The 13,609-nt window shown below is 49.3% G+C and overlaps 2 non-coding genes across 2 annotated transcripts; both read left to right on the forward strand.

Annotated features, from left to right (window-relative positions):
* Positions 1 to 479: 479 nt before the first annotated feature.
* Trnaa-agc (transfer RNA alanine (anticodon AGC)) lies at positions 480 to 553 on the forward strand. The gene has a single exon. It is a non-coding gene; the product is annotated as a tRNA-Ala (tRNA).
* An 11,142-nt stretch (positions 554 to 11,695) lies between these two features.
* On the forward strand, positions 11,696 to 11,768 carry Trnaa-agc (transfer RNA alanine (anticodon AGC)). The gene has a single exon. It is a non-coding gene; the product is annotated as a tRNA-Ala (tRNA).
* The last annotated feature ends 1,841 nt before the right edge of the window (positions 11,769 to 13,609 follow it).

Below are 13,609 nucleotides of genomic sequence, written 5' to 3' on the forward strand. Positions count from 1 at the left end.
GTTCGTTCGCTTAGCGTGTGAACGGTATAGGGTTCAAGCCCCGGCTCCTCCATGTTTTGTGGTCAGTGCATGGTAAGTGTTGGTCGCGGCGAACATAAACGCACGCAAGAAGTTGCAAAACCAGCGTCACAGACTGATATGATGTATACTGTCATAAGGAGAGCAAGATGTAAGTGTGGGGACCGGCTGTTATCGTGGTGTCATCGAGTGCAGATCTGTCTTAGGTATCACGGCTTAACGTCATTGAAGTCTAGAGGTGGACAACACGTTCGTCTTACTCAGAGCGGTGTCTGAACTCTATTTTCGACGTTATGGGTGCCACTTTCATTGTGGCCAACTACGATTCGATACAGAATGCACGAAACCTGAAAGACACCCTCACTGATACATAGAGAGTAGTGTTTGTCTGCCGAATAATGGGAGTGCAAGGGTCTGTGACGTTGATATGACTGTATGTAGCACTACTAGTTATCGGGGGGGGTGGGCGTAGCTCAGATGGTAGAGCGTTCGCTTAGCGTGCGAGAGGTACTGGGATCGATACCCAGCGCCTCCAGAATTTTTAACACTCCTACATGCGCACCTTGCCATGCAAGTGGAATAATTCCCAACCGGCAGAGATGTGTAGGCAGATACAAGCGAACGATTAGCATCCACAATTGGCGAGCGTGCTTTTATTCGTGCGCAGGAAGCACCCTCCTCCCACACCTACACTTAATTTAGAGACAGTACAAATGTTCCCATAAGATTCTCAAGCCTACGTCGGAAAGATCTGCCTTGCGCCGATTTCACGTAAATCCCACTGCACGTTCCCATTCTTTGCGTGCAGTCGGCTGCTACTGGTGTTGCTGGTTGTGACTGCTGATAACAGATGCCGTAGCAATCAATTCATGGAGTGAGTTGTATGTTTTGCGATAGTCTGTCTCTGACAAGGAAGCACAGGTGATATAGGTGCGAACACAGGAAGCTTGCAGCCCCTCGCTGCCTGCAGACACAGAGCAGCCACACTAGAAGAGCGGCCTAAGCCGTAGGCGAAATGTGCTCATTCGCTTTGGCGCGACGTCGAACTGTAAATAAGGCTGTCACTAGCGTGAGCGTCGTGTAAAGTCGGAAAAGTCATCTGCATGGGTGATTGCCAAGTTTGGGGAGCGTTTCGTAGTACGATCAGTGCAATGGAGACGCGGAAACTTGTTGTGTCCCAGTGTTTTGCAGTTGGACGACAAGAGTTTTACACACTGAGTTGGCATGAACAATGGAGAGCACAATGGGGCTCGAGATGTGCTTGTTACCTCAGGTGCTGTGTGATTGTCGACAAGGAGTGAAATGGACCAATTTGTGACCGCCCTTTCAATTTAAGACGTTCAAAACAGACGGAATTTGCATTCGTAATACCAGAGCATCGAAACTACTTGGAACTCTTGTGTATATGAACGTGTCCGCGCCTTTGTATTCTGGTACCTTCGCCGCTACAAACCAACCAACCATCGTGTCCGTGCACATCAGAGTCGCAAAGAATGGAGAATAGCCAGGCTTGGTCGTGTGTGTAGCTGTAGCTCAGTTGGCAGTTCGTTCGCTTAGCGTGTGAACGGTCTCGGGTTCAAGCCCCGGCTCCTCCATGTTTTGTGGTCAGTGCATGGTAAGTGTTGGTCGCGGCGAACATAAACGCACGCAAGAAGTTGCAAAACCAGCGTCACAGACTGATATGATGTATACTGTCATAAGGAGAGCAAGATGTAAGTGTGGGGACCGGCTGTTATCGTGGTGTCATCGAGTGCAGATCTGTCTTAGGTATCACGGCTTAACGTCATTGAAGTCTAGAGGTGGACAACACGTTCGTCTTACTCAGAGCGGTGTCTGAACTCTATTTTCGACGTTATGGGTGCCACTTTCATTTTGGCCAACTACGATTCGATACAGAATGCACGAAACCTGAAAGACACCCTCACTGATACATAGAGAGTAGTGTTTGTCTGCGGAATAATGGGAGTGCAAGGGTCTGTGACGTTGATATGACTGTATGTAGCACTACTAGTTATCGGGGGGGTGGGCAGAGCTCAGATGGTAGAGCGTTCGCTTAGCGTGCGAGAGGTACTGGGATCGATACCCAGCGCCTCCAGAATTTTTATCACACCTACATGCGCACCTTGCCATGCAAGTGGAATAATTCCCAACCGGCAGAGGTGTGTAGGCAGATACAAGCGAACGATTAGCATCCACAATTGGCGAGCGTGCTTTTATTCGTGCGCAGGAAGCACCCTCCTCCTTCACCTACACTTAATTTAGAGACAGTACAAATGTTCCCATAAGATTCTCAAGCCTACGTCGGAAAGATCTGCCTTGCGCCGATTTCACGTAAATCCCACTGCACGTTCCCATTCTTTGCGTGCAGTCGGCTGCTACTGGTGTTGCTGGTTGTGACTGCTGATAACAGATGCCGTAGCAATCAATTCATGGAGTGAGTTGTATGTTTTGCGATAGTCTGTCTCTGACAAGGAAGCACAGGTGATATAGGTGCGAACACAGGAAGCTTGCAGCCCCTCGCTGCCTGCAGACACAGAGCAGCCACACTAGAAGAGCGGCCTAAGCCGTAGGCGAAATGTGCTCATTCGCTTTGGCGCGACGTCGAACTGTAAATAAGGCTGTCACTAGCGTGAGCGTCGTGTAAAGTCGGAAAAGTCATCTGCATGGGTGATTGCCAAGTTTGGGGAGCGTTTCGTAGTACGATCAGTGCAATGGAGACGCGGAAACTTGTTGTGTCCCAGTGTTTTGCAGTTGGACGACAAGAGTTTTACACAGTAGCAAAGAGCGAGGCACTGAGTTGGCATGAACAATGGAGAGCACAATGGGGCTCGAGATGTGCTTGTTACCTCAGGTGCTGTGTGATTGTCGACAAGGAGTGAAATGGACCAATTTGTGACCGCCCTTTCAATTTAAGACGTTCAAAACAGACGGAATTTGCATTCGTAATACCAGAGCATCGAAACTACTTGGAACTCTTGTGTATATGAACGTGTCCGCGCCTTTGTATTCTGGTACCTTCGCCGCTACAAACCAACCAATTATCGTGTCCGTGCACATCAGAGTCGCAAAGAATGGAGAATAGCCAGGTTTGATCGTGTGTGTAGCTGTAGCTCAGTAGGCAGATCGTTCGCTTAGCGTGTGAACGGTCTCGGGTTCAAGCCCCGGCTCCTCCATGTTTTGTGGTCAGTGCATGGTAAGTGTTGGTCGCGGCGAACATAAACGCACGCAAGAGGTTGCAAAACCAGCGTCACAGACTGATATGATGTATACTGTCATAAGGAGAGCAAGATGTAAGTGTGGGGACCGGCTGTTATCGTGGTGTCATCGAGTGCAGATCTGTCTTAGGTATCACGGCTTAACGTCATTGAAGTCTAGAGGTGGACAACACGTTCGTCTTACTCAGAGCGGTGTCTGAACTCTATTTTCGACGTTATGGGTGCCACTTTCATTGTGGCCAACTACGATTCGATACAGAATGCACGAAACCTGAAAGACACCTTCACTGATACATAGAGAGTAGTGTTTGTCTGCGGAATAATGGGAGTGCAAGGGTCTGTGACGTTGATATGACTGTATGTAGCACTACTAGCTATCGGGGGAGGGTGGGCGTAGCTCAGATGGTACTGCGCTCGCTTAGCGTGTGAGAGGTACTGGGATCAATACCCAGCGCCTCCAGAATTTTTATCACACCTACATGCGCACCTTGCCATGCAAGTGGAATAATTCCCAACCGGCAGAGGTGTGTAGGCAGATACAAGCGAACGATTAGCATCCACAATTGGCGAGCGTGCTTTTATTCGTGCGCAGGAAGCACCCTCCTCCCACACCTACACTTAATTTAGAAACAGTACAAATGTTCCCATAAGTTTCTCAAGCCTACGTCGGAAAGATCTGCCTTGCGCCGATTTCACGTAAATCCCACTGCACGTTCCCATTCTTTGCGTGCAGTCGGCTGCTACTGGTGTTGCTGGTTGTGACTGCTGATAACAGATGCCGTAGCAATCAATTCATGGAGTGAGTTGTATGTTTAGCGATAGTCTGTCTCTGACAAGGAAGCACAGGTGATATAGGTGCGAACACAGGAAGCTTGCAGCCCCTCGCTGCCTGCAGACACAGAGCAGCCACACTAGAAGAGCGGCCTAAGCCGTAGGCGAAATGTGCTCATTCGCTTTGGCGCGACGTCGAACTGTAAATAAGGCTGTCACTAGCGTGAGCGTCGTGTAAAGTCGGAAAAGTCATCTGCATGGGTGATTGCCAAGTTTGGGGAGCGTTTCGTAGTACGATCAGTGCAATGGAGACGCGGAAACTTGTTGTGTCCCAGTGTTTTGCAGTTGGACGACAAGAGTTTTACACACTGAGTTGGCATGAACAATGGAGAGCACAATGGGGCTCCAGATGTGCTTGTTACCTCAGGTGCTGTGTGATTGTCGACAAGGAGTGAAATGGACCAATTTGTGGCCGCCCTTTCAATTTAAGACGTTCAAAACAGACGGAATTTGCATTCGTAATACCAGAGCATCGAAACTACTTGGAACTCTTGTGTATATGAACGTGTCCGCGCCTTTGTATTCTGGTACCTTCGCCGCTACAAACCAACCAACCATCGTGTCCGTGCACATCAGAGTCGCAAAGAATGGAGAATAGCCAGGCTTGGTCGTGTGTGTAGCTGTAGCTCAGTTGGCAGTTCGTTCGCTTAGCGTGTGAACGGTCTCGGGTTCAAGCCCCGGCTCCTCCATGTTTTGTGGTCAGTGCATGGTAAGTGTTGGTCGCGGCGAACATAAACGCACGCAAGAAGTTGCAAAACCAGCGTCACAGACTGATATGATGTATACTGTCATAAGGAGAGCAAGATGTAAGTGTGGGGACCGGCTGTTATCGTGGTGTCATCGAGTGCAGATCTGTCTTAGGTATCACGGCTTATCGTCATTGAAGTCTAGAGGTGGACAACACGTTCGTCTTACTCAGAGCGGTGTCTGAACTCTATTTTCGACGTTATGGGTGCCACTTTCATTGTGGCCAACTACGATTCGATACAGAATGCACGAAACCTGAAAGACACTCTCACTGATACATAGAGAGTAGTGTTTGTCTGCGGAATAATGGGAGTGCAAGGGTCTGTGACGTTGATATGACTGTATGTAGCACTACTAATTATCGGGGGAAGGTGGGCGTAGCTCAGATGGTAGAGTGCTCGCTTAGCGTGCGAGAGGTACTGGGATCAATACCCAGCGCCTCCAGAATTTTTATCACACCTACATGCGCACCTTGCCATGCAAGTGGAATAATTCCCAACCGGCAGAGGTGTGTAGGCAGATACAAGCGAACGATTAGCATCCACAATTGGCGAGCGTGCTTTTATTCATGCGCAGGAAGCACCCTCCTCCCACACCTACACTTAATTTAGAAACAGTACAAATGTTCCCATAAGTTTCTCAAGCCTACGTCGGAAAGATCTGCCTTGCGCCGATTTCACGTAAATCCCACTGCACGTTCCCATTCTTTGCGTGCAGTCGGCTGCTACTGGTGTTGCTGGTTGTGACTGCTGATAACAGATGCCGTAGCAATCAATTCATGGAGTGAGTTGTATGTTTAGCGATAGTCTGTCTCTGACAAGGAAGCACAGGTGATATAGGTGCGAACACAGGAAGCTTGCAGCCCCTCGCTGCCTGCAGACACAGAGCAGCCACACTAGAAGAGCGGCCTAAGCCGTAGGCGAAATGTGCTCATTCGCTTTGGCGCGACGTCGAACTGTAAATAAGGCTGTCACTAGCGTGAGCGTTGCGTAAAGTCGGAAAAGTCATCTGCATGGGTGATTGCCAAGTTTGGGGAGCGTTTCGTAGTACGATCAGTGCAATGGAGACGCGGAAACTTGTTGTGTCCCAGTGTTTTGCAGTTGGACGACAAGAGTTTTACACAGTAGCAAAGAGCGAGGCACTGAGTTGGCATGAACAATGGAGAGCACAATGGGGCTCGAGATGTGCTTGTTACCTCAGGTGCTGTGTGATTGTCGACAAGGAGTGAAATGGACCAATTTGTGACCGCCCTTTCAATTTAAGACGTTCAAAACAGACGGAATTTGCATTCGTAATACCAGAGCATCGAAACTACTTGGAACTCTTGTGTATATGAACGTGTCCACGCCTTTGTATTCTGGTACCTTCGCCGCTACAAACCAACCAACCATCGTGTCCGTGCACATCAGAGTCGCAAAGAATGGAGAATAAAAAATGGCTCTGAGCACTATGGGACTCAACTGCTGTGGTCATAAGTCCCCTAGAACTTAGAACTACTTAAACCTAACTAACCTAAGGACATCACACACATCCATGCCCGAGGCAGGATTCGAACCTGCGACCGTAGCAGTCGCGCGGTTCCGGACTGAGCGCCTAGAACCGCTAGACCACCGCGGCCGGCAATGGAGAATAGCCAGGCTTGGTCGTGTGTGTAGCTGTAGCTCAGTTGGCAGATCGTTCGCTTAGCGTGTGAACCGTCTCGGGTTCAAGCCCCGGCTCCTCCATGTTTTGTGGTCAGGGCATGGTAAGTGTTGGTCGCGGCGAACATAAACGCACGTAAGAAGTTGCAAAACCAGTGTCACAGACTGATATGATGTATACTGTCATAAGGAGAGCAAGATGTAAGTGTGGGGACCGGCTGTTATCGTGGTGTCATCGAGTGCAGATCTGTCTTAGGTATCACGGCTTAACGTCATTGAAGTCTAGAGGTGGACAACACGTTCGTCTTACTCAGAGCGGTGTCTGAACTCTATTTTCGACGTTATGGGTGCCACTTTCATTGTGGCCAACTACGATTCGATACAGAATGCACGAAACCTGAAAGACACCCTCACTGATACATAGAGAGTAGTGTTTGTCTGCGGAATAATGGGAGTGCAAGGGTCTGTGACGTTGATATGACTGTATGTAGCACTACTAGTTATCGGGGGGGTGGGCGTAGCTCAGATGTTAGAGCGCTCGCTTAGCGTGCGAGAGGTACTGGGATCGATACCCAGCGCCTCCAGAATTTTTATCACACCTACATGCGCTCCTTGCCATGCAAGTGGAATAATTCCCAACCGGCAGAGGTGTGTAGGCAGATACAAGCGAACGATTAGCATCCACAATTGGCGAGTGTGCTTTTATTCGTGCGCAGGAAGCACCCTCCTCCCACACCTACACTTAATTTAGAAACAGTACAAATGTTCCCATAAGATTCTCAAGCCTACGTCGGAAAGATCTGCCTTGCGCCGATTTCACGTAAATCCCACTGCACGTTCCCATTCTTTGCGTGCAGTCGGCTGCTACTGGTGTTGCTGGTTGTGACTGCTGATAACAGATGCCGTAGCAATCAATTCATGGAGTGAGTTGTATGTTTTGCGATAGTCTGTCTCTGACAAGGAAGCACAGGTGATATAGGTGCGAACACAGGAAGCTTGCAGCCCCTCGCTGCCTGCAGACACAGAGCAGCCACACTAGAAGAGCGGCCTAAGCCGTAGGCGAAATGTGCTCATTCGCTTTGGCGCGACGTCGAACTGTAAATAAGGCTGTCACTAGCGTGAGCGTCGTGCAAAGTCGGAAAAGTCATCTGCATGTGTGATTGCCAAGTTTGGGGAGCGTTTCGTAGTACGATCAGTGCAATGGAGACGCGGAAACTTGTTGTGTCCCAGTGTTTTGCAGTTGGACGACAAGAGTTTTACACAGTAGCAAAGAGCGAGGCACTGAGTTGGCATGAACAATGGAGAGCACAATGGGGCTCGAGATGTGCTTGTTACCTCAGGTGCTGTGTGATTGTCGACAAGGAGTGAAATGGACCAATTTGTGACCGCCCTTTCAATTTAAGACGTTCAAAACAGACGGAATTTGCATTCGTAATACCAGAGCATCGAAACTACTTGGAACTCTTGTGTATATGAACGTGTCCGCGCCTTTGTATTCTGGTACCTTCGCCGCTACAAACCAACCAACCATCGTGTCCGTGCACATCAGAGTCGCAAAGAATGGAGAATAGCCAGGCTTGGTCGTGTGTGTAGCTGTAGCTCAGTTGGCAGATCGTTCGCTTAGCGTGTGAACGGTCTCGGGTTCAAGCCCCGGCTCCTCCATGTTTTGTGGTCAGTGCATGGTAAGTGTTGGTCGCGGCGAACATAAACGCACGCAAGAAGTTGCAAAACCAGCGTCACAGACTGATATGATGTATACTGTCATAAGGAGAGCAAGATGTAAGTGTGGGGACCGGCTGTTATCGTGGTGTCATCGAGTGCAGATCTGTCTTAGGTTTCACGGCCTAACGTCATTGAAGTCTAGAGGTGGACAACACGTTCGTCTTACTCAGAGCGGTGTCTGAACTCTATTTTCGACGTTATGGGTGCCACTTTCATTGTGGCCAACTACGATTCGATACAGAATGCACGAAACCTGAAAGACACCCTCACTGATACATAGAGAGTAGTGTTTGTCTGCGGAATAATGGGAGTGCAAGGGTCTGTGACGTTGATATGACTGTATGTAGCACTACTAGTTATCGGGGAGGTGGGCGTAGCTCAGATGGTAGAGCGCTCGCTTAGCGTGCGAGAGGTACTGGGATTGATACCCAGCGCCTCCAGAATTTTTATCACACCTACATGCGCGCCTTGCCATGCAAGTGGAATAATTCCCAACCGGCAGAGGTGTGTAGGCAGATACAAGCGAACGATTAGCATCCACAATTGGCGAGTGTGCTTTTATTCGTGCGCAGGAAGCACCCTCCTCCCACACCTACACTTAATTTAGAAACAGTACAAATGTTCCCATAAGATTCTCAAGCCTACGTCGGATAGATCTGCCTTGCGCCGATTTCACTTAAATCCCACTGCACGTTCCCATTCTTTGCGTGCAGTCGGCTGCTACTGGTGTTGCTGGTTGTGACTGCTGATAACAGATGCCGTAGCAATCAATTCATGGAGTGAGTTGTATGTTTTGCGATAGTCTGTCTCTGACAAGGAAGCACAGGTGATATAGGTGCGAACACAGGAAGCTTGCAGCCCCTCGCTGCCTGCAGACACAGAGCAGCCACACTAGAAGAGCGGCCTAAGCCGTAGGCGAAATGTGCTCATTCGCTTTGGCGCGACGTCGAACTGTAAATAAGGCTGTCACTAGCGTGAGCGTCGTGTAAAGTCGGAAAAGTCATCTGCATGCGTGATTGCCAAGTTTGGGGAGCGTTTCGTAGTACGATCAGTGCAATGGAAACTCGGAAACTTGTTGTGTCCCAGTGTTTTGCAGTTGGACGACAAGAGTTTTACACAGTAGCAAAGAGCGAGGCACTGAGTTGGCATGAACAATGGAGAGCACAATGGGGCTCGAGATGTGCTTGTTACCTCAGGTGCTGTGTGATTGTCGACAAGGAGTGAAATGGACCAATTTGTGACCGCCCTTTCAATTTAAGACGTTCAAAACAGACGGAATTTGCATTCGTAATACCAGAGCATCGAAACTACTTGGAACTCTTGTGTATATGAACGTGTCCGCGCCTTTGTATTCTGGTACCTTCGCCGCTACAAACCAACCAACCATCGTGTCCGTGCACATCAGAGTCGCAAAGAATGGAGAATAGCCAGGCTTGGTCGTGTGTGTAGCTGTAGCTCAGTTGGCAGATCGTTCGCTTAGCGTGTGAACGGTCTCGGGTTCAAGCCCCGGCTCCTCCATGTTTTGTGGTCAGTGCATGGTAAGTGTTGGTCGCGGCGAACATAAACGCACGCAAGAAGTTGCAAAACCAGCGTCACAGACTGATATGATGTATACTGTCATAAGGAGAGCAAGATGTAAGTGTGGGGACCGGCTGTTATCGTGGTGTCATCGAGTGCAGATCTGTCTTAGGTTTCACGGCTTAACGTCATTGAAGTCTAGAGGTGGACAACACGTTCGTCTTACTCAGAGCGGTGTCTGAACTCTATTTTCGACGTTATGGGTGCCACTTTCATTGTGGCCAACTACGATTCGATACAGAATGCACGAAACCTGAAAGACACCCTCACTGATACATAGAGAGTAGTGTTTGTCTGCGGAATAATGGGAGTGCAAGGGTCTGTGACGTTGATATGACTGTATGTAGCACTACTAGTTATCGGGGAGGTGGGCGTAGCTCAGATGGTAGAGCGCTCGCTTAGCGTGCGAGAGGTACTGGGATTGATACCCAGCGCCTCCAGAATTTTTATCACACCTACATGCGCGCCTTGCCATGCAAGTGGAATAATTCCCAACCGGCAGAGGTGTGTAGGCAGATACAAGCGAACGATTAGCATCCACAATTGGCGAGTGTGCTTTTATTCGTGCGCAGGAAGCACCCTCCTCCCACACCTACACTTAATTTAGAAACAGTACAAATGTTCCCATAAGATTCTCAAGCCTACGTCGGATAGATCTGCCTTGCGCCGATTTCACTTAAATCCCACTGCACGTTCCCATTCTTTGCGTGCAGTCGGCTGCTACTGGTGTTGCTGGTTGTGACTGCTGATAACAGATGCCGTAGCAATCAATTCATGGAGTGAGTTGTATGTTTTGCGATAGTCTGTCTCTGACAAGGAAGCACAGGTGATATAGGTGCGAACACAGGAAGCTTGCAGCCCCTCGCTGCCTGCAGACACAGAGCAGCCACACTAGAAGAGCGGCCTAAGCCGTAGGCGAAATGTGCTCATTCGCTTTGGCGCGACGTCGAACTGTAAATAAGGCTGTCACTAGCGTGAGCGTCGTTTAAAGTCGGAAAAGTCATCTGCATGGGTGATTGCCAAGTTTGGGGAGCGTTTCGTAGTACGATCAGTGCAATGGAGACGCGGAAACTTGTTGTGTCCCAGTGTTTTGCAGTTGGACGACAAGAGTTTTACACAGTAGCAAAGAGCGAGGCACTGAGTTGGCATGAACAATGGAGAGCACAATGGGGCTCGAGATGTGCTTGTTACCTCAGGTGCTGTGTGATTGTCGACAAGGAGTGAAATGGACCAATTTGTGACCGCCCTTTCAATTTAAGACGTTCAAAACAGACGGAATTTGCATTCGTAATACCAGAGCAACGAAACTACTTGGAACTCTTGTGTATATGAACGTGTCCGCGCCTTTGTATTCTGGTACCTTCGCCGCTACAAACCAACCAACCATCGTGTCCGTGCACATCAGAGTCGCAAAGAATGGAGAATAGCTAGGCTTGGTCGTGTGTGTAGCTGTAGCTCAGTTGGCAGATCGTTCGCTTAGCGTGTGAACGGTCTCGGGTTCAAGCCCCGGCTCCTCCATGTTTTGTGGTCAGGGCATGGTAAGTGTTGGTCGCGGCGAACATAAACGCACGCAAGAAGTTGCAAAACCACCGTCACAGACTGATATGATGTATACTGTCATAAGGAGAGCAAGATGTAAGTGTGGGGACCGGCTGTTATCGTGGTGTCATCGAGTGCAGATCTGTCTTAGGTATCACGGCTTAACGTCATTGAAGTCTAGAGGTGGACAACACGTTCGTCTTACTCAGAGCGGTGTCTGAACTCTATTTTCGACGTTATGGGTGCCACTTTCATTGTGGCCAACTACGATTCGATACAGAATGCACGAAACCTGAAAGACACCCTCACTGATACATAGAGAGTAGTGTTTGTCTGCGGAATAATGGGAGTGCAAGGGTCTGTGACGTTGATATGACTGTATGTAGCACTACTAGTTATCGGGGTGTGGGCGTAGCTCAGATGGTAGAGCGCTCGCTTAGCGTGCGAGAGGTACTGGGATCGATACCCAGCGCCTCCAGAATTTTTATCACACCTACATGCGCACCTTGCCATGCAAGTGGAATAATTCCCAACCGGCAGAGGTGTGTAGGCAGATACAAGCGAACGATTAGCATCCACAATTGGCGAGCGTGCTTTTATTCGTGCGCAGGAAGCACACTCCTCCCACACCTACACTTAATTTAGAAACAGTACAAATGTTCCCATAAGATTCTCAAGCCTACGTGGAAAGATCTGCCTTGCGCCGATTTCACGTAAATCCCACTGCACGTTCCCATTCTTTGCGTGCAGTCGGCTGCTACTGGTGTTGCTGGTTGTGACTGCTGATAACAGATGCCGTAGCAATCAATTCATGGAGTGAGTTGTATGTTTTGCGATAGTCTGTCTCTGACAAGGAAGCACAGGTGATATAGGTGCGAACACAGGAAGCTTGCAGCCCCTCTCTGCCTGCAGACACAGAGCAGCCACACTAGAAGAGCGGCCTAAGCCGTAGGCGAAATGTGCTCATTCGCTTTGGCGCGACGTCGACCTGTAAATAAGGCTGTCACTAGCGTGAGCGTTGCGTGAAGTCGGAAAAGTCATCTGCATGGGCGATTGCCAAGTTTGAGGAGCGTTTCGTAGTACGATCAGTGCAATGGAGACGCGGAAACTTGTTGTGTCCCAGTGTTTTGCAGTTGGACGACAAGAGTTTTACACAGTAGCAAAGAGCGAGGCACTCAGTTGGCATGAACAATGGAGAGCACAATGGGCCTCGAGATGTGCTTGTTACCTCAGGTGCTGTGTGATTGTCGACAAGGAGTGAAATGGACCAATTTGTGACCGCCCTTTCAATTTAAGATGTTCAAAACAGACGGAATTTGCATTCGCAATACCAGAGCATCGAAACTACTTGGAACTCTTGTGTATATGAACGTGTCCGCGCCATTGTATTCTGGTACCTTCGCCGCTACAAACCAACCAACAATCGTGTCAGTGCACATCAGACTCGCAAAGAATGGAGAATAGCCAGGCTTGGTCGTGTGTGTAGCTGTAGCTCATTTGGCAGATCGTTCGCTTAGCGTGTGAACGGTCTCGGGTTCAAGCCCCGGCTCCTCCATGTTTTGTGGTCAGTGCATGGTAAGTGTTGGTCGCGGCGAACATAAACGCACGCAAGAAGTTGCAAAACCAGCGTCACAGACTGATATGATGTATACTGTCATAAGGAGAGCAAGATGTAAGTGTGGGGACCGGCTGTTATCGTGGTGTCATCGAGTGCAGATCTGTCTTAGGTTTGACGGCTTAACGTCATTGAAGTCTAGAGGTGGACAACACGTTCGTCTTACTCAGAGCGGTGTCTGAACTCTATTTTCGACGTTATGGGTGCCACTTTCATTGTGGCCAACTACGATTCGATACAGAATACACGAAACCTGAAAGACACCCTCACTGATACATAGAGAGTAGTGTTTGTCTGCGGAATAATGGGGGTGCAAGGGTCTGTGACGTTGATATGACTGTATGTAGCACTACTAGTTATCGGGGGGGTGGGCGTAGCTCAGATGGTAGAGGGCTCGCTTAGCGTGCGAGAGGTACTGGGATCGATACCCAGCGTCTCCAGAATTTTTAACACACCTACATGCGCACCTTGCCATGCAAGTGGAATAATTCCCAACCGGCAGAGGTGTGTAGGCAGATACAAGCGAACGATTAGCATCCACATGGTAGAGCGCTCGCTTAGCGTGCGAGAGGTACTGGGATCGATACCCAGCGCCTCCAGAATATTTAACACACCTACATACGCACCTGGCCATGCAAGTGGAATAATTCCCAACCGGCAGAGGTGTGTAGGCACATACAAGCGAACGATTAGCATCCACAATT

Source organism: Schistocerca gregaria, unplaced genomic scaffold, assembly GCF_023897955.1.
Source record: "Schistocerca gregaria isolate iqSchGreg1 unplaced genomic scaffold, iqSchGreg1.2 ptg000156l, whole genome shotgun sequence".
NCBI lineage: Eukaryota > Metazoa > Arthropoda > Insecta > Orthoptera > Acrididae > Schistocerca > Schistocerca gregaria.